We start from the raw sequence: 20,789 nt of genomic DNA, 5'->3' as shown, positions 1-20,789 counted from the left end.
AGATCCCATAAGGTGAAAAGGACAAGGAACCATGGGTTGAAAAATAGGACTCTTGATTATTGGTTAGTGGTGCTGTTATTGGAGACTAAGGAACTCCTGAAGTTCTCTGCTGGATGGTGGTGAAGCTAGAGAGAGAGGCTAATGGGCAGAGACTATATTAAGCTCAGGAAGGAACGGAATGTATTTAAAAATGTCATATATTCTAAGAGAAACGTCCACGAAGTTTTGTACCCGTTATCCACTGTACGTGCTTCTCCCTACATTATTGTTCAGTGAAAGACAGTTTATTTTTGAGTGGTATTCTCCCTCTTTAAACTCTACAAAATCTGGTCCTGACCAGCCGAAGTCACCGGCATCATGCAGCCTGCAAGGGCATAGCACCACTGTAGATAAAGTCCACACACCCAACCAGGATCCCAATTTTCTTGCAGCGTGCCAGGGTATGAAGCACGAGTACCTCATCAATGGCTACCGCCCCTATACTCTATATGATGTTGATCAATCATAGGCAGTAGGTGTGATGCAGGGGACAAAAAAACATGCCCTCTGAAAGTCAAAAGATCATGCTTTCTTCTGTTAGATGTATTGAGAAAGGGACCTGCTCTCAGGCCTGATCTCTGTATCTACTCTATATCATAAATCAGACTTAAGTGTGATTACAAACACTTCCAGATCTTTTCTCATAACAGCATCAGTGTGGGGTGAGTCGCAGGGCTGACAGATCTACAACAGACGAGCTGCAGTTGTTTCTTGTTTGTTATGATACTCAGCTCTGCTTTATTTTCTGTCTTCCCAAATTGACTGAACATGAGAGGAGGTCTGACTAAGGTCTGCTCTATATTACATGGTGATTGCAGAGATCATGGCTGAGAGCGGGGCGTGTTCTTTCATAATGCCTATTTCTTAAGATTAGTCAACCATATGCAGGGAGAAAAGTACATGCTCCTAGAGAAGAATCTCTGATAATGCCCAGTTAGCTTGTCATAAATTATAACTAGTGATGGGCGAGCACTAAAATGCTTGGGTGCTCAATGCTCGGGTTGAGCAAATTGGAATGCTCGGGTGCTTGACCCGAGCAATGAGCCCAATGTAAGTCTATGGGAAGCTTGAACATTTTTCAGGCGGCTCCCCCCAGCGGTTTGCAGAGGGCCTAAAAATCGATGGGAACAGTGATCAAATGACATGGGAACAGTGCTCAAATGACATGGGAACAGCATGGGGAAGACCCCTGGAAGCATTTCTGACTCCCAGGTCACTGCTGTCAACAACGTTGTCAGAGGTATTATGCCACTTTTAGGGACTCATAATAAAACATAGAAAAACTAAACCAAAATGGATTTTCCTGGGAAATTTGTTAAGGAACATCCTTTCCAGGGTAATGACTTGCATATAAGGCAAAATAAATAACCAAAAACAAAAATACTCCTCCACAACTTGGGCTATCTTCACACGTAGCGTTTTTGATGTGTTTTTTGCACTTTTGCATTGCTTTCAACCGTGACAAATGCATTCACCGGGAAATGTCATTTTAACATTTTACAACCTTATTAGGCCATGTGGTGTGTGAGACATGATCAGAAACATCCTGTTTCATTTATGAAGGAGGGACTCTGAAAGTCACAAAGCCTATTTTTATAGCGACATCAGGCGGCCTTTACTATTCTTAAAGGGCCAGCAGTTGGCACTCGCTATTCTAAGAGAGCCATCAGTCGCTTATGCTTTTTTGTTCCCATTACTAAAGAGTGGGTCTAATATTCTGTTATTGCGTATGCAGTGAGTAGCACGTCTGCCCAAAATTTGGATGCACCCCAATACCCCTTTGAAAATTTGTACGCACCCCAATATCCCTTTGAAGAGAATTAGAGGAGGGCCTCCTGAAAACAATGTTCCCATTATTAGGAAATGAGTCTCTCATTGTGTTTGCCTATGCAGTGAATGCAAGGGCTGCCAAAAATTGGGAGGCACTCCAATGCACCTTGGAAAAGATGTGGAGGAAGGCCTCATAAAAAAATGTTCCCATTAGAAAGGAGCGGGTCTCCTATACTTGTAATGCCCATGCACTAAGTGTATGGGCTGACAAACATTTACCCCTGGGGGGTACACATGAACAAACTGTATAAAAAATTTTTTAATGGACATCATAAACACCGTTTAAAAAGATTATGTGGGTGTTGCATCACGGACCACGGTCACCGTGGTGATATGGTGGTGGAGAAGGAGGAGGACAAGAGCAAATAGCCAAAATCAGGAAGTCAGGAAGTGTATACTCATGTGTGGGTATGAAAAGGTGCATGGGAATACACCTCCCAAAAAAAGACACTGGATTTGAGTTCATGTTACGCTGCTATCATTCGGTGGTGTTGAGAACTCTGGCCCAATCCAGGCCATGTACATTTTAATAAGAATCAGCCTGTCAGCATTTTCAGTTGACAGGCTGATGAGCTTATCAGTAATAATTCCACCAGCGGCAGTAAAAACCTGTTCTGATAAAACACTGTCAGCAGGGCAGGCCTGGACCTCCAAGGCGTAGAGAGCCAGTTCATTAAACGTGTCCAGCTTGGATACCCAATAATTATAAGTCACAGAGGAATCACGGAGGACATTAGTACGGTCGGAAGGTACTCCCTCAGCATCTTCCAAAACTTTGCACTCCTTGTGAGAGTACAACGCGCCTCAGGGCCTGTGCGATGGGAGGGGCTGAGAAAACTCTCCCAGAACTTTGACAGTGTTCCCCTGCCTCTGCTGGATTGGAGTTGTGTCTCTCTCGGCTGTACTCTTTGGTTGTCCAATGAACTGTGACCTCTGCCTCCAGCGTTTTCAGATGGGAATTTTTTTAATAGTTCCGCAACAAGGGCTTTCTGGTACTGCCCCATTTTTGTAGACCTGTCTGCCTCAGGAATAAGAGATATAAATTTCTACTTGTAACGTTTGTCTAGAAGTGTCACCAACCAGTAATGATACCCAAAATTTTGAGAACGTGAGGGTCACGGGAAAGGCAGCGTAACAAACTCAACCATGCGTGCCAGACTGCTAACAGGCAAGACTTCCATGTTCTCACCAAGTCTTGGCTCTGTGCACTCAGCATGGTGGGGGGAAGGAGGATCAGGGTGAGGAATGTGAAGTCCAGACTCACGGCTACTGAGACTTGACCATGTAGAAGACAGGGTGGTGGTGGTGGCTAAGTGACCGGAAGCATTATCTGCTATCCAACCAATAACCTTTTCACACTGCTCTGTGTTCAATAGTGGTGTTCTGCGGTCCCCTATTAATTGGGACAGGAAGGTCGATCGAGAAGATGTGGGTGTTTGTTGTGGCACAATTTCAGCTTGCCCACGGCCTCGGCCTCTGCATGCACCATCACCATCATGTCCAGTTCCCCGTCCCTTGCCACATGCCTTGCCCATTTTAAATAAAGGACAATATCTTCCATGCTCACTACAAATGGCTGAATTTGGAGCGAACTTATATGTGATCCGTGTGACGAATAAACCACAGTTTTAAATAGTTGTTCTGTAGGTAACTATTTTTAACAGCAAACTGGTGTCAATAACTTCACTGACACACTGAAACAAAATCTTAATGGAGGCCAGTAATGGCAGAATTTTCAGCTCAATTATATGCGATCTGTGTGACGGACAAACCACAGATTTAAATACCTGGCCTGTAGGCAACTATTATTAACAGTGCCGACCTCGTGTCAATAAGTTCACTGACACACTGAACAAAATTTCAATGGAGGCCAGAAATGGCAATATTTTCAGCGCAATTATATGTGATCCGTGTGACGGACAAACCACAGTATTAAATAGCTGGATTTTTAGCGCTGTAATATCGAAAGGACCTGGCTGTATTCTGCAGTACCAACAAGCAAATGGCACAGATACTTTTTTTTATCTTAATCCTGATTATTTGCTTAAATGCAATCCAGAGAACACAGTATTCCTGGCCACTGATCCCTGGGCCTATTTCTACAAATATCTGTAAAAGCACCAGCAGACAGAACTGGAATGGACCTTCTTGCTATGTGCACTGCAGTCTGCTATATACCCTGCCTGCCTAGCACTGATACCTCTGCAGCTGGATTAGTCCTCAGAAGGACTGTTAGTTGAGGTGTATATGTGTCTCTTATATAGTCTGGTATACCTACACTAGCTAGAAAAAAGCAAATCTCTCGCTAGCTCAGCAGCACCTCTCCCTACACTGCCTGATTCTGGAGTGACTGTGACGAGCATGGGGGCGCCAGGTCTGATATAGATCTGATGACGCTATGCGGCCAGCCAATCACTGTAATGCCACAACCAACATGGCGACGGCATTACAGTGTGTGGCAGGAAATCCCTGTATGTTCTAAAGAGCGCCAAACATGCAGGGAGGGGACCCGAGCTACCGCCGAGCAACCCCGGAAATACTCGGCAAGCGCAGAGCATCTCGAGCAGTGAGAAGCTCAGGCGAGCACCGAGCAGTAGCGAGCATGCTCTCTCATCACTAATTATAACCTAAACTTTACAAGCTAATATATCTGTAATGGAGATGATACATTATTTTAAAATATATTTTTTTCATTTATGCAGCCTCTATTCCATAAAGTGAAGTATTTTAACATGAAAAAACTAGTGAAAGATCCTTCTTTAAAAATAAAAACTACATTTTATTTAGCTCCGCAGCCACTATTCCATGGTATGGCCAATTTAAAATGCTAAAACAGATTAAAAGTTCTCTGCAAACAATTTTAGGTTTCCAATAATATTAGTTATGAGCTCCTTTACCACCACAGAGCACTACTTTTACTACAATTAATTATTCAAATTAATTCTTGCATTTACCCTTGAATGTGGTGTGGTTTTGTGTCTGAACTTAATTTTAGTATTGGGAAGTGAAATCAGAAATGTTAGGAAGCCCAGGTTAGTAAACAGTAAACAGTTAGTAACATATAGTCCAAATAACATTGTAGAATGTAGTGTCCAATAATCCAAGACTGAAGCATGAATTCAAACAGAAACGTGAGAAGCAAATTTAAACTGACAAGATCAAAATCAAAATAACATTGCTTATATGACTTTTCTATTGTCTGTTTTTAACCTTATGTATCTGAAGTATCCAGACGTTTTAGCAGTGCTTGAACAAATTGTATTAAATCTGCTACAATGCATTGCTAATTGTACTAGTTCATTTGTTAGAGCTATTTCTCCTAAGAATTTGATTTAATATATCAGGATAGATGATATATTTTTATTTCATGCATATCATTCTAGACATCACAATACTCATTGATTAATTTTTACAAACATCTCTCATCAGGTCATTGAGCCAAATAAGCATTGAGTATATGTCAAAAACAAATAATTAGTTTTGACAACATCACAAGTAAAAGGATGTTTAATCTCTGCTGACCTCATTAGGTTAAAACTTATTCATGATTTTTCAAAGAATTGTTAAAAAAGTGTAACTTTTATATTGAACAGTATATACTATAAACTTTGCAAATTATGGTAGCAAAATATCACACACACACACATATGCAGTGAAGGAAATAATTATTTGATCCCTTGCTGTTTGTCCACTGACAAAGACATGAACATGTTTGGGTCATTGTCTTGCTGGAAGACCCAGCCACAACCCATCTTCAATGCTCTTACTGAGGGAAGGAAGTTGTTGGCCAAAATCTCGCGATACATGACCCCATCCATCTTCCCTTCAGTACGGTGCAGTCGTCATGTCCCACTTGCAGAAAAGCACCCTCAAAGTATAATGTTTCATCCACCATGCTTCACGGTTGGGATGATGTTCTTAGGGTTGTACTCATCCTTCTTCCTCCAAACACGGAGAGTTGAGTTAATGCCAAAAAGCTAAATTTTTGTCTCATCTGACCACAGCACCTTCTCCCAATAACTCACAGAATCATGCAGGTGTTCATTGGCAAACTTCAGAAGGGCCTGCGCATGTGCCTTCTTGAGCAGAGGGACCTTGTGGGCACTGCAGTATTTTAATCCTTTAAGGCGTAATGTGTTACCAATGGTTTTCTTGCTTACTGTGGTCCCAGCTGCCTTGAGATCTTTAACAAGTTCCCCTTTTGTAGTTTTAGGCTGATCTTTCACCTTCCTCATGATCAAGGATACCCCACGAGATGAGATCGATGTTAATTGACAGTCACTTTGTATTTCTTCCATTTTCTTACTATTACACCAACAGTTGTCTCCTTCTCACCCAGCGTTTTACTTTTGGTTTTGTTGCCCATTCCAGCTTTGTGCAGGTCTATGATCTTGCCCCCTACATCCTTAGAAAGCTCTTTGGCCTTGCCCATGTTGTAGAGGTTAGATTCTGACTGATTAATTGAGTCTGCTGACAGGAGTCTTTTATTCAGGTGACTATGTAAGACAGCTGTCTTTAATGCAGGGAACGAGATGATTAGGAGCATCTAACTGGTCTGTAGGAGCCAGAATTCATAATGGTTTGTAGAGAATCAAATACTTATTTTTCACTGCAAAATGCAAAAAGAAATATCTAATTTATACAATGTGATTTTCTTGATTTTTTTCTGGGATATTCTATCTCTCAATGTTAAAATTTACCTACCCTTAAAATTATAGACTGTTCACATCTTTGTAGTGGGCAAACTTACAAAAACAGCAAGGGATCAAATAATTATTTCCTTCACTGTATTATATATATATCTACAGCGCTGGCAAAAATAAAGAGACCACTGCACAGTTTTTTTAAAAATCACCATCTCTACAAGTCTGACAGCCATTCCATTCCAGTGTCAGTTGAATTCAAACCAAAGTACACCTCATTCTACTTAATGTGCATCTGATTAGGTGATCCCGTGAACCAAATCTTATGTAATGAGGGAAAGTATAAAAAACACTGCTGTGGTTTTCACAATCCTCTAGCAATAGGATAAGCTGTATGGCAAAACAAGTGCTAGGAATAGCCAAAAAGTAATTTAAATGAAAAATAACTTTTAACCATGCCAAAGGAGTTGAAAAGAAAAGTCTTGAGTGAGGAAAAGAAGGGCTCAATTCTGGCTTTACTAGCAGAGGGATACATTGAGCGTCATGTTGCCTCTATCCTTAAAATTTCAAAGATGGCAGTCCATTACAACAAGGTCAAGCAGCAGACATTGGGGACAACAAAGCTACAGACCGGCAGAGGGCGAAAGCGACTCTCCACTGACCGGGATGACCGTCATCTTATTCGAATGTCACTCAGCAACCACAGGAAGACATCAAGTGACTTACAAAAGGAATGGCAAATGGCAGCTGGGGTGAAGTGCATGGCAAGAACAGTTCGCAATAGGCTCCTAGAGGCAGGCCTCAAGTCATGTAAAGCTAGAAAAACGCCTTTCATCAATGAAAAGGAAAGGAGAGCCAGGCTGAAGTTTGCCATAGACCATAAGGATTGGACCATAGAGGACTGGAGTAAGATAATCTTCTCTGATGAGTCTTTTTTTCGGCTTTATCCAACACCTGGTTGTCTAATGGTTATACGGAGACCTGGAGAGGCATACAAGTCAAAGTGTCTTGCACCCATTGTGAAATTTGGAAGAGGATTCGCTGATGGTCATGGGATGCTTCAGCAAGGCTGGAATTGGGCAGGTTAATCTTTGCGAAGGACGTATGAATCAAGCCGCATACAAGGTTATCCTTGAAAAACACTTGCTTCCTTCTGTTCAGGCAATGTTCCCCAACTCTGAGGACTGGTTTTTCCAGCAGGACAATGCCCCATGCCACACCGCTAGGTCAATCAATGTGTGGATGAAGGCCCTGTCATGGCCAGCCCAATCTCCAGACCTGAACCCTATTGAAAACCTCTGGAATGTAATGAAGAGGAAGATGGATAGTTACAAGCCATCAAACAAAGAAGAACTGCTTACATTTTTGTGCCATGAGTGGCATAAGGTCACCCAAAAGCAGTGTGAAAGACTGGTGGAAAGCATGTCAAGACGCATGAAAGCTGTAATTAAAAATCATGGTTATACCACCAAACATTGAGTTTCTGAACTCTTCCTGAGTTAAAACATGAACAGGTGGATATGGCAGAAGAAAGGTGTATAGATATCCGCGCGGAGCACGCATATCTATACACCTTTCTTCTGCCATATCCACCTGTTGATGTAACTTGGAACCCTGATTTGGGCTGGTGCTTCAGCTCTCTACACAAGCGCCTACATGTGTTGTGCATTAACACAACTCTACGAGGTGAGCAACTTATCTGCATATATTATTATTTGTCATTTGGTAACGGCACCATCTGCGCCACTTTCTCTATTTCTTTTTCCTGAGTTAAAACATGAGTATTGTTGTTTCTAAATGAATAAGAACTTGTATTCTTTGAATTATTTGAAGTCTGAAAGCACTGTTTCTTTTTCATTATTTTGACGATTTCTCATTTGCTGCAAATAAATACAACATTTTTAGCTTTGAATTTCAGAGACATGTCAGTAGTTTATAGAATAAAGCAACAATGTACATTTTACTCAAAAATATAACTATAAAGAGAAAAATCTGAGAAAATGAATATATATATATACACATATATATATATTTATATACCGTACAACCCAAAAGTTTGGACACACCTCATTTAAAGATTTTTCTGTATTTTCATGACTATGAATATTATACATTCACACTGAAGGCATCAAAGCTATGAATTAGCACATGTGGAATTATATACTTAACAAAAAAGTGTGAAACAACTGAAAATATGTCTTTATTTTAGGTTCTTCAAAGTAGCCACCTTTTGTTTGATGACTGCTTTGCACACTCTTCGCATTCTCTTGATGAGCTTCAAGAAGTAGTCACAGGAAAAGGTTTTCACTTCACAGGTGTGCCCTGTCAGGTTTAATAAGTGGGATGTCTTGCCTTATAAATGGGGTTGAGACCATCAGTTGTGTTGTGCAGAAGTCTTGTGGATACACAGCTGATAGTCCTAATGAATAGACTGTTAGCTGCTTTTTTCTTGCCATAATACAAATTCTAAGTAAATAAAAACGAGTGGCCATCATTACTTTAAGAAATGAAGGTCAGTCAGTCCGAAAAATTGGGCAAACTTTGAAAGTGCCCCCAAGTGCAGTTACAAAAGCGATCAAGCGCTACAAAGAAACTGGCTCACATGAGGACTGCCCCAGAAAAGGAAGACCAAGAGTTACCTCTGCTTCTGAGGATAAGTTTATCCAAGTCACCAGCCTCAGAAATCGCAGGTTAACAGCAGCCCAGATTAGACACCAGGTCAATGCCACACAAAGTTTTAGCAGCAGACACATCTCTTCAACAACTGTTAAGAGGAGACTTTGTGCAGCAGGCCTTCATGGTAAAATAGCTGCTAGGAAACCACTGCTAAGGACAGGCAACAAGCAGAAGAGACTTGTTTGCAAAATAAATAACCAAAAACAAAAATAGTCCTCCACACTTTGGGCTATGTTCACACGTAGCGTTTTTGATGCGTTTTTGCACTTTTGCATTGCTTTCAACCAAGACAAATGCATTCACCAGGAAATTTCATTTTAACATTTTTTAACCTTATCTGGCCATGTGGTGTGTGACACATCATCAGACACATGCATGCAGAGCAGAAAAGTCATCGGAACAGCATGGGGAAGACCTGTGGAAGCATCTCTAACTCCCATGTCACTGCCTAAAAGTGTGCCCATCATAAGTGATCCTTGGCGCATGCGAAGATGCCTCCCGCCATGAACCTGTCATTGCAGACTTGCAACAATCACCGTCCACATTTTTGTCCCACTGCATCGTTCAGTTGTCCCTACCTCATTCCTTGGAATACAAACGCAAGTATGCAGGCAGCCAGCCACCCATCCACCCACCCACAGGCTGCAATACTATACTGCCAAATTTTTGACAGCTGCTTGCACTTGAAATGTGGCCTTTTAGGCTCATGGATGCCGAAGCTTTACATAACCTCATGCCGGCGGCAGCCGGGTGTCCATACTCGGTCCCCAGCCGCCTCTATATTTCCTGGTATCGCCTCCGCCTTCCACAAGCACGGGTCCCACAACATTACCAGTGCCCTCCCCAGTGCACTTACTGGGAAGGACTGCCTATCCACAAACACATGGACAGGTGAATGTGGCCAGGGACAGTTTGGAGCCAGTCCACAACTTTTTTTGCTGACAGTTGTATTTAGCTCGATGAAAGGACTTGCATAGAGGGAAACCCTATCTACCCTGCATGTCATTTCTCACAGGAAGTCCTGTAATGCTGCTTCTTGCAGAAGCAATGGCAGCCCGTCCAACATCAACTTGCCCTTGTCAGTGGTGCTTTGACACACACACATCTTTCTTTGTGCATTTAATTTCTTGAATACAGAGTTGGACAATGGCCTGATCTGTTATGCGGTTTGAGAAATAACATGCATAAGCATGGCCGATCCACATTAAAAAAGCAGGGATAGAATGTCCGGGAACCTTCCCCCACAGTTTTCTTAGCCAGGGCTGCTTTTCGGCAGGGTTGGACTGGCCCACCAGATAACCGGAGATGCCTCCGGCGGGCCCTGGCTTCTCCTTCATGAGAGTTCATAGTGCCGAGGTGAGGCCATGATGATGATAGAGGCCACCATCTTCTTAGTTTTCTGTTACTTGGAATGCAAGTGCAAGTATGCAGCCAGCCACCCACCCACCCACAGGCCGCAACAATAAACTGCCAGATTTCTGGGCAGCTTTTTGCACTTGAAATATGGCCTTTTAAGCTTGTGGAGGCAGAAGCTTTTCACAACCTCATGCCTGCGGCGGCCGGGTGTCCATATTCGATCCCTAGCCGCCACTATATTTCCCGGTATCGCCTCCGCCTTCCACAGGAACGGGTCCCCCAACATTACCCATGCCCTCTCCAGTGCACTTACTGGGAAGGACCACCTAACCACAAATACGTGGACAGCTGAATGTGGCCAGGGACAGTAAGGAGCCTGTCCACAACATTTTTTGGTGACAGTTGTATTTAGCTCGGTGAATGGACTGGCATAGAGGGAAACCCTATCTACCCTGCATGTCATTTCTCACAGGAAGTCCTGTAATGCAGCTTGTTGCAGAAGCAATGACAGCCAGTCCGACATCAACTCGCCCTTGTCGGTGGTGCTTTGACACACACACATCTTTCTTTGCACATTTAATTTCTTGAATACAGAGTTGGACAATGGCCTGATCTGTAATGCGGTTTGAGAAATAACATGCATAAGCATGGCTGATCCACATTAAAAAAGAAGCCATAGAATGTCCGGGAACCTTCCCTTGCACTTTTCTTAGCCAGGGCTGCTTTTCGGCAGGGTTGAACGGGCCCACCAGAGAACCGGAGACTCCACCAGCGGGCCCTGGCTTCTCCTTCAGCAGAGTTCATAGTGCCGAGGTGAGGGCATGATTATAGAGGCCACCATCTGCTTAGTTTTCTGTTACTTGGAATGCAAATGCAAGTATGCAGCCAGCCACCCACCCAACCACAGGCCGCAACACTAAACTGCCAGATTTCTGGGCAGCTTTTTGCACTTGAAATATGGCCTTTTAAACTAACTCGTGGAGGTGGAAGCTTTTCACAACCTCATGCCGGCAGCGGCCGGGTGTCCATACTCGGTCCCCAGCCGCCACTATATTTCCCGGTATCGCCTCGGCCTTCCACAAGCATGGGTCCCACAACATTACCCGTGCCCTCCCTAGTGCACTTCCTGGGAAGGACTGCCTAACCACAAACACGTGGACAGGTGAATGTGGCCAGGGACAGTACGGAGCCAGTCCACAACTTTTTTTGCTGACAGTTGTATTTAGCTCGGTGAAAGGACTGGTATAGAGGGAAACCCTATCTACCCTGCGTGTCATTTCTCACAGGAAGTCCTGTAGAGCTGCTTTCACTTGAAATATGGCCTTTTAGGCTCGTGGAGGTGGAAGCTTTTCACAACCACATGCCTCATGCCTCGTGTCCATACTGGGTCCCCAGCCGTCACTATTTCTCCCGGTGTTGTCTCCGTCTTCTACAAGCGTGAGTCCGTGAACATTACTGCTGGTACTTTTCTGTGGGAATTTACTTGCCTCCTACCAGCCTGGAATATTTGCAGCAAACTATGGTACGACGCCATGGCATTAGCACGGCCCCAGTACCAGTAGCGAAGCCGTCCCCAATTTCCTTCTCAGGAATTTTAATTAGTAGACTGAGTGGCTGCCCAAATACATTAGTTTCTCACAAAGGAGCTGAAGATAGAGTGGCAGTAGCTGCAAGTTTCTCAAGCCTGTTAGATATTAAAGGGTGAACGGCAGCACATTGGATCAGTGGTTAGCACTGAAAACTTGCAGTGCTGGGATCCTGGGTTCAAATCCCAGCAAGGACAACATCTCCAAGGACTTTGTATGTTCTCCCCATTAGTGTTGAGCCACCCCCGTAGTGTTCGAGTTCGGTTCGGTTCGTCGAACACCCGTGTGTTCGCCGAACTGTTCGTCGAACTGTTCGTCGAACACCTTCGAACACCGTTAAAAACAATGGCAGGCAAACAAAAACACATAGAAACACATAGAAAACACCTTCAAAGGTGTCCAAAAGCTGACAAACTGCTCAGAAGACACAACTAACACATGGAAAAGTGACAAGTACATATAGTCATGCGAAAAGAAAAGAGGTGGAGGAGTAAAAGGAGGGGGAGACACAGATATAGGCATGTCATGCCCTTCTAAAATCCAAAAAGTGAGAAGCCGAGACGGCCAGTCCGCTCCTGCCCGTGCCACCTCCGTGTCGCCGGGTTTGTGCCAGAGCCGCGGTGAACCCTGACGGCCAGCCCCCCTCTCCCAATACTGGTGCCTGTCCGCTGGTGGGTCGAGAGAGCCCCCCTGTGGTGGAGGCAGCTCTAAGCTTTTTAATTTAAATTGTCCCTCTAATTTGAATGAATACACTTTAAATCCATTTACAAGGAACTATTGGAGGGCAAGTCTCATGCCAGCAGCCGCGTAATTCCAGCTCCAGTAGCGTCCACTAAAGCTGCTGCAGTTAAAAAGCTTTTATAAGGATCGAGCTCGGCTGTCCACCGCAAGGCATCCTAGTGCCAGTCCCAGCCCCTATGCCTTGGGGTGCCTCCTGATGCTCTTCACTAAGTATCCCGTGGTCCCGAAGCATTTCCTTTGAAAAAATTAAGTGTCCAAACTACAGGTGGTGTAGCTTGCTTAACAGCCGGGATAATCCGCTGGCTAGCAGACACTGCTACTAGGCACAAAGTATTTCCTGGGCTAGATGCAGTTAAAAATTTGTAAGTAGATACTCTCGTTGGATGCTGAGAAAGCATTCCATAGAGTCTCCTGGCACGCCATATATGATTCTCTTAAAAAGCTTGGGGTAGGGGTCTAGGGGACCCTTTTATAGCCAAAATCACGGCCCTGTATCACAATACGTCACCTAGGCTGAAGATAAATGGAACTGTAGCACCGAGGGCTCGGTTGCTACAGACGTATTGCACCTCACCCAGAGGTGTGATATCTCACTCTCAGATAAGGATGGAGTGTGGATCAGGACCCGACACCTGCATGCATTACACCACATTGCCGTGGGGCAGGGCAACCAATATGCCCCTGAGATGGGCACGACAGTCCCTGTCCCTGGCTGGAGTGGGGGGAGGGAACACTGAGGAAGGGGAACCCTGCAGTGCAGGAGCAGGGAGGAAGCAGTTCCTGGGTGCATTGAGAAGGGAGTATAAAAGGTGGGCACCATCTTAGTTCAGTGCAGAGAAGTCTGAGCAGAAGTGGCAGGGAGCAGGGGCTCTGCATGAGCTCTGCTCCGGAGGCAGGCCTAGTAACAGAGGCCCAGGCCTGCAAGAGGGAGAAGGAAGGAAGAGGAGCGGAGAAGGCTCCAGGAACGAGGAATGAAGGGATCCCAGGGGTGCGGACGGGCGAGTCGCCACCGCACGCCCGAATCCACCTGCGTGGAGGGGTCAGGCCAAAGGGGGAGACCGGTCCCCGAACTAGTGGAGGCAGGAAACGACCCTCAGCTAGAAACCGGAGGCTCTGACATTTTATGTGGCGCAGCCCCTCGCTACACCCGCTAGGAAGGCACCACATAGGGTCAGGGAAACTGGCGCCAAGTTTACCAAGAGGAGGCCCGAGGCAGCCGGACAGAAGTGTTGGTAAGAAAGGCCAGACAAAGGACACACAAAGGGGGTCCTGTGAAGCGCTCCAAAGTTATCTGGGAGTTGTCTGAGCCCCTCACCTGGTGAGCACAGTACGACGTGGGCAGCCGTTACCTGCAGACGTGGTCTGAATAATAAGAACTGTGAGTAAAGGCCCTGAACTGCATCACTGACTCCGTGTCGTTACTGCTGCTGCCCTGCACCATCACCCCCATCCTCCGCATACACTGCCCTGAGGCTATACTCCTCCCGTGGGGAGTTATGCTACGCTCTGCTGCACCCACAACACCAGCCTTAGCGGTCTGCCCTGTAGCGGCGGTTCACTCTGACCGCAATCCACGGGTGGCGTAGTCGGACATTTAAACATCAAAACCACATAAATAGTTCCGCCACTGGTTTGACCGCCCTGAGCCACGGAACCGGATCGCCGCCACGAAGACTACAACCACCAGCATCCACCAAAAAGTGTCCGGCTCCGGGTGTCCCAAGGCCCAGGGGGTGCGTCAGAACATTTTCATGACCTTTCACAATCACCAATGGGACAAGGCAGGGATGTCCTCTGTCCCCTCTCTTATACATCCTAGTGACGGAGCACCTGCTCTCATCAATTCGCCATAACCCCAATATTAGGTGGATTGAGGTGGGAGGCACCGAGTACAAGTGCTCTCTATTTGCTGATGATGTCCTAGTATATATCACTCAATCACATATATCCATCCCTGCTGTTATGGCTGAAATAGATCACTTTGTTACATGGTAAAATTTTAAAATCAATGCAGCGAAGTCTGAGGCCCTCGATGTCTCCCTCCCTAAATCCATATAGGATTCCATCCAGTCCAACTTTCCCTTTGCCTGGCCCTCACAGGGTATCAAATACTTAGGAATTCCTATTCATAGAGACCTCTCCCATCTATGTTATCTTAATTTTGGGCCCTTTATTGAACAATTCCATACAGACCACGGTTGGCAAGTTAGAACTGTAAGATTCACTACGTGAACCACTGGTGTTTTGTGGAAAAGCACATGTACACCGCGTTCCAAATTATTATGCAAAAAGTGTTTAGGAGTGATAAGGGAAGAATTTGTTTGTTTGTCAGTTAAACTCATTGATGGTGATGTGTGTCAGGGCTCTTTATATCACTGTAAGCAATTGCAGACACCTGTGCTAATTAGTTTGGCAGGTTTGTCCAATGAAAGGCAAGACTACTTAAGAAGGCTCTCTCACATTATTAAGCAGCCTACATTTTCTGCCAAAATGGGAAAGAAAAAGGATGTGTCGGCTGCTGAGAAGCAACAAATTGTGGAGTGTTTAGGTCAAGGCATGACTACAATCAACATTGTGCGATGATCAGGATGAAGTGTCTTGGCAATCAAGAAGTATGTAGCTGATTCACAGTACACACGTGTGCGTGCTGATAAGGGCAAATTGAGGACTCTTTCCTACAGGCAATTACGTCAGGTTGAAACAGCAGCGGCAAAAAAGCCTTGTCATAGCAGCAGACAAGTTTTTGAAGCTGCTTGTGCCTCCAACGTCCCCCGAACAACAAGATGCAGGGTCCTTCAGAGGTTTGCAGCTGTGCATATGCCATCCTGTCGACCTCCTCTATCCACTTCACACAAGCAGAAATGGCTCCAGTGGGCCAAACATTACATGAAGACTGATTTCAAAACTGTTTTGTTCACGGATGAGTGCCGTGCAGCGCTCGATGGTCCAGATGAATGGAGTGGAGGATGGCTGGTTGATGGACACCCCACGCAAACACGGCTACAGCGCCAACAAGGAGGAGGTGGAGTAATGTTTTGGGCTGGAATCATGGGGAGAGAGATTGTCGGCCCCTTTAGGATCCCTGAAGGCGCTAAAGATGAACTCCATAATGTATGTGGATTTTCTCAAACAGAACTTCCTGCCATGGTTCAAGAAGAAGAACCGTGTATTTCACAGCAAGATCATTTTTCTGCATGATAATGCACCATCTCATGCTGCACATAAAACATCTGCATCTCTGGCTGATATGGGCATAAAAGGGGACAAACTTATGGTGTGACCCCCATGCTCCCCTGACCTCTACCCCATTCAGAACCTTTGGAGCATCATTAAAAGGAGTGTCTATGATGGCGGGAGGCAGTTCACATCTAAGCAACAGCTCTGGGAGGGTATTCTGTCCTCATGCAAAACAATTGAAGCAGAAACCATCCAAAACCTGACAAATTCAATGGACGAGAGAGTTCAGAAGCTCCTTTCGAACAAGGGGTCCTATGTGAAAATGTAACATCACCTAGAATAAAGTTTTGAGTTGAAAACTGTTTGATTTCAGTTTCTAACAACCTGCTAATGCTTATAATTTCAAAAATGACCATTTTTTTGGTCTTTATTAAAATGAAAAGGTTGATCGAAAAGTTTGGGGGATCTAAGAGTGTGGCAACCCAGTAGTCATGATTACTTCGAATTCTGACAATATGAGGGTCATGCTGCAGGTAGTGCAGCAAGAAGGCACTTATGTGTCTTGCGCATCTCGGAGCCCCAAAATTATTTTCCGGGCTAGATGCAGCTAAAAATTATTATTAATTTTAAATCTGGTGGAGCTTATTATAGATGGCCTAATAGGATCAGTGCTGCACACTGCTACAAAGCCCAAATTATTTTCCAGTCAAGATACAGATAAACATGATTAGTAATTTGAAAGCTTAAAACGGTTGGTAGGGTGATTTTAACCAATCATCAAGCTTTTACTCTCCCCAGGATGACACAGGGGTAGAAAAGTCATTTCGGATCCATGATTTGTTCATCTTTATGAACGTGAGTCTGTCTACATTATCAGTTGAGAGCCGCGTGCGCTTATCTGTCAGCACACCACCAGCAGCGCTGAACACACGTTCAGACAGAACGCTGGCTGCGGGGCATGACAAGATCTCCAAGGCGTAAGTGGCTAGCTCCGGCCATTTATCCAGATTGGAAGCCCAAAAAGAGCAAGGGTCCAGTGACACAGTCGTGGCTTCAATGTTTACTTGGAGATACTCCTGTACCATCGTCTCTAGGCATTGACTATGTGTCAGACTTCTTGTCTCCTGTGGCCTTGCAAAGGATGGGCTAAAAAAGTGGTGAAATAATTCCGCAAAATTGATGTTACCAGCAGATACTGTGGTTCTGTTACGGTTTGAGTGCTGAACACTTGACGGTCCCACGGTTGGCAAGTTGGAACTGTGAGATTCACTACGTGCACCACTGGTATTTTGTGGAAAAGCACATGTAAGATTCTGCAACAGTCTCTGCTGATACTCCTGCATGCGTGCATCCCTTTCTATGGCAGGAATAATTTCTGCAAATTTACTTTTGTACCGGGGATCTAACAGTGTGGCAACCCAGTAGTCAGGATTATTTCTAATTCTCACAATTCGAGGGTCATGTTGCAGGTAGTGCAGCAAGAAGGCACTCATGTGTGTTGCGCATCCAGGAGCACCAAGTCCCTGTTGTGTTGGTGGCGAGGTAACAATCATGCTTCCTTCCTCTGTCCTCTCCCCCCAACCTCGCACAACAGAAATGTGATCAAGGTCTCCCTCATCTGATGAGTCTTCCATCAGTTCGTCCTCCACTTCTTCCTGGGCTCCTGCACCTTCCTCACTAGTTTGGCTGCTACCATGCGCCCTGGTAAAACCATCTCCCCCACCCTCACATGCCTGCCGCCTTGGTGCTGCCGACCGTCTGGACCTTGCAGATGTCAGCCCTTCCGCATACAACTCCTCCTCCTCTACTTCCTCCACCTCCTCTTGTGCCACCACCTGACTCCGAATTCTGTTTAACATGTGCTCCAGCATGTAAATCACCGGAATAGTCATGCTGATAATGGCATCTTCAGCACTAAACATCTTCGTCGCCATTTCAAAACTGTGCAGAAGGGTGCATAGGTTCCTGATCTGAGACCACTCCTCCAGCGTGATTTGCCCCACCTCTGAATCTCGTTGGCCCAGGCTATACGTCAGAACGTATTGCACCAGGGCTTGTCGGTGCTGCCACAGTCGCTGCAACATGTGCAGAGTTGAATTCCACCGGGTAGGCACATCGCATTTTAGCCGGTGAAGTGGCAGGCCCAACGACTTCTGTAGAGATGTAAGTCGCTGAGCTGCGGGATGCGAACGGCGGAAGTGAGCACACAGCGACCGTGCCCTCTGCAGAAGGCCATCTAGTCTGGGATAGTGGGCTAAAAATTGCTGGACAACCAGGTTCAACACGTGAGCCATACAAGGCACGTGTGTGACATTGCCCCGGCGAAGGGCCGCACCCAGGTTTGCAGCATTGTCGCACACGGCCTTCCCTGGTTTCAGGTCCAGTGGAGACAACCATTCATGAAATTGGTTCTCCAGAGCTGACCACAACTCCTCAGCTGTGTGACTCACATTTCCCAGACATTTCAATGTAAAAACCGCCTGATGACGTTGAGCCCTACTGCCAGCATAGTAAGGAGGTGTGCAGGATCCCTTCTGCGCAGTTAGAAAGCTTGTGGCATGACCAGACAGGCTTTGGGTGCAGGTGGAAGACCGAGAGGAGGTTGAGGAGGCAGAAGCAGTGGAGGAACTTTGACATAAAGAGGATTGACGCACAACTCGTGGGGACGGCAAGACTTGGACAGCAGCCCCTTGTCCTGCTGTCACCATAGTTACCCAGTGCCCAGTCAGCGACATGTAACGCCCCTGTCCATGCCTACTCGTCCAAGTGTCTGTGGTGAAATGCACCCTGTCACACACAGAGTTTCTCAAAGAAGCGGTGATGTTGTGTGCGACATGCTGGTGGAGCGCAGGCACACCTTTCTTTGAGAAGTAGTGCCGACTGGGCATCTGGTACTGGGGCACTGCGACGGACATAAGGTCTCGAAAATCCTCTGTGTCCACCAGGCGGAAAGGCAGCATTTCTGTAGCCAAGAGCTTGCAGATGGTGAAATTCAACCTCTTAGCTTTCTCATGGCTAGGAGGAAATGGTCTTTTACTTGTCCACATCTGAGGGACCGAGGGCTGGCTATTGTGCTTAGACGGGGTTGATAAGGGTGTCCCCGGCAAACTGCCGGTCTGTGAGGAAGATGCAGGCGGACATGTTAGGTTGCCTTGATCCAAAGGTGGTGCTATCGATGTCGGACAGCGCTCAACACCAGCTGGTGTTACCACCTCCAAAGAAAATGATGACCTGCCAATCACGCTGGCTGTTGCGGGTAAAGAGGTGGCAGGTCTGCGCCCCAAAACAGGTGTGACTGCTGTCCCCCCAGTCACAGAGGATGAAGAGGCCGCGGATGCACAAGATATGGCAGACGGTGATTGGCCCGGCCGGCTAGGCCGCATTGTAGCACACTGAGCTTCCCACTGCAACTTATGCTTCATGTCCATGTGCCGGTTCATGCATGAAGTACTCAAACTATGTATTTTTTGGCCTCTACTTAGCTTTTGCTGACAAATCTTACAGATAACACGAGTTGGGTCATCTTTATCGATCTGAAAAAATGCCCAGGCTATGCAAGGCTTAGCACCCATGCGACCTGAAGAGCCACCACGACTTGTGGTGAGAGGCAGAGTTGTGTTTGAGGATGCAGTTGTTGACGTGCTTCCAGTACTACGTCTTTGTCCAGGAAGGCGCAACCTGACCTCGTCGTCACTAGCATCTTCCTCCACCTCCTCTGCTGACCTCATCTCTTGGCTGACTGTGGGTTGACAGTAAGTGGGATCTCCGACCTCATCATCATCACCCTGTGCGTTATCACACCCGTCGTCCTCAGAGCCAACCTGTTCCTGCCCTGACAAAAAACTAAAGTTGTCGCTCCAATCAGGTATTTGAGTCTTATCATCGTCTTCCTCATTGTCTCCACCAACAGGAGTTACAGTTTGGGAATGAGGGTCTACATTATGGTCAGAACCTTCTGCGTCTGGTCCTGGATCCGACTCATAAAGATTCTGGGCATCAGTGCAGATCATTTCCTCGTCTGGATTCACAGAAGCGCTGGAGTCGACCTCTGATTCCCAGGCTATAGTATGAGTAAACAGCTCTGCAGACTCAACCATCTGTTCTACCTCATACTCAGACGGGCAGCTGGAGATTTGGGAGCTGTGAGGAAGCAAGTGCGATTTGGGTGACACCTTTGAGGACTGGAGTATTTGTGATGTTGAAGTTGATGTGGAGGAGAGCCCACTTAAAGGAGCACTTGATATCCGTTGAAGCACCTGCTGTTTTTGTGCCTCATCTGGAATTTGTAGCGATTGGCGTGGCCGTAAGAAAGGGATCTTATCACATTGTCCGCTAAAAGAAGTAGACATTTTAGTTTGGCTGGAAGATGGTCTTTCTTCTGCACCTACCCCACGGACACAACCTTTTTTCCCCTTCCCAACACGCCTATTCCCCTTTCCACCAGCAGCAGGCCTTTTTCCACTCATTTTGGTGGTTAACTAATTCACAACTCTGGAGTTGTTTGCACAAAAAAACAATGGATGGTAACCGAGCAGAGCTGAGTGGCCAAACTGTGGTATTAGGCCAAAACTATTGGCTGGGCTAGATGCAGAAAAAAATTATTTTTAATTTGCAACCTGATGGAGGTCAGTATAGATGGACTAATAGAACAAGTCCCACACACTGCTAGAAGCCCAAATATTTTTTCAGAGCTAGATGCAGAAAAAAATTATTTTTAATTTGCAACCTGATGGAGGTCAGT

This window comes from Phyllobates terribilis, unplaced genomic scaffold, assembly GCF_046119375.1.
Source record: "Phyllobates terribilis strain yellow unplaced genomic scaffold, ASM4611937v1 Scaffold_4__5_contigs__length_816908805, whole genome shotgun sequence".
NCBI classification, from domain to species: Eukaryota; Metazoa; Chordata; class Amphibia; order Anura; family Dendrobatidae; genus Phyllobates; species Phyllobates terribilis.
This window is presented reverse-complemented; position numbering follows the sequence as displayed.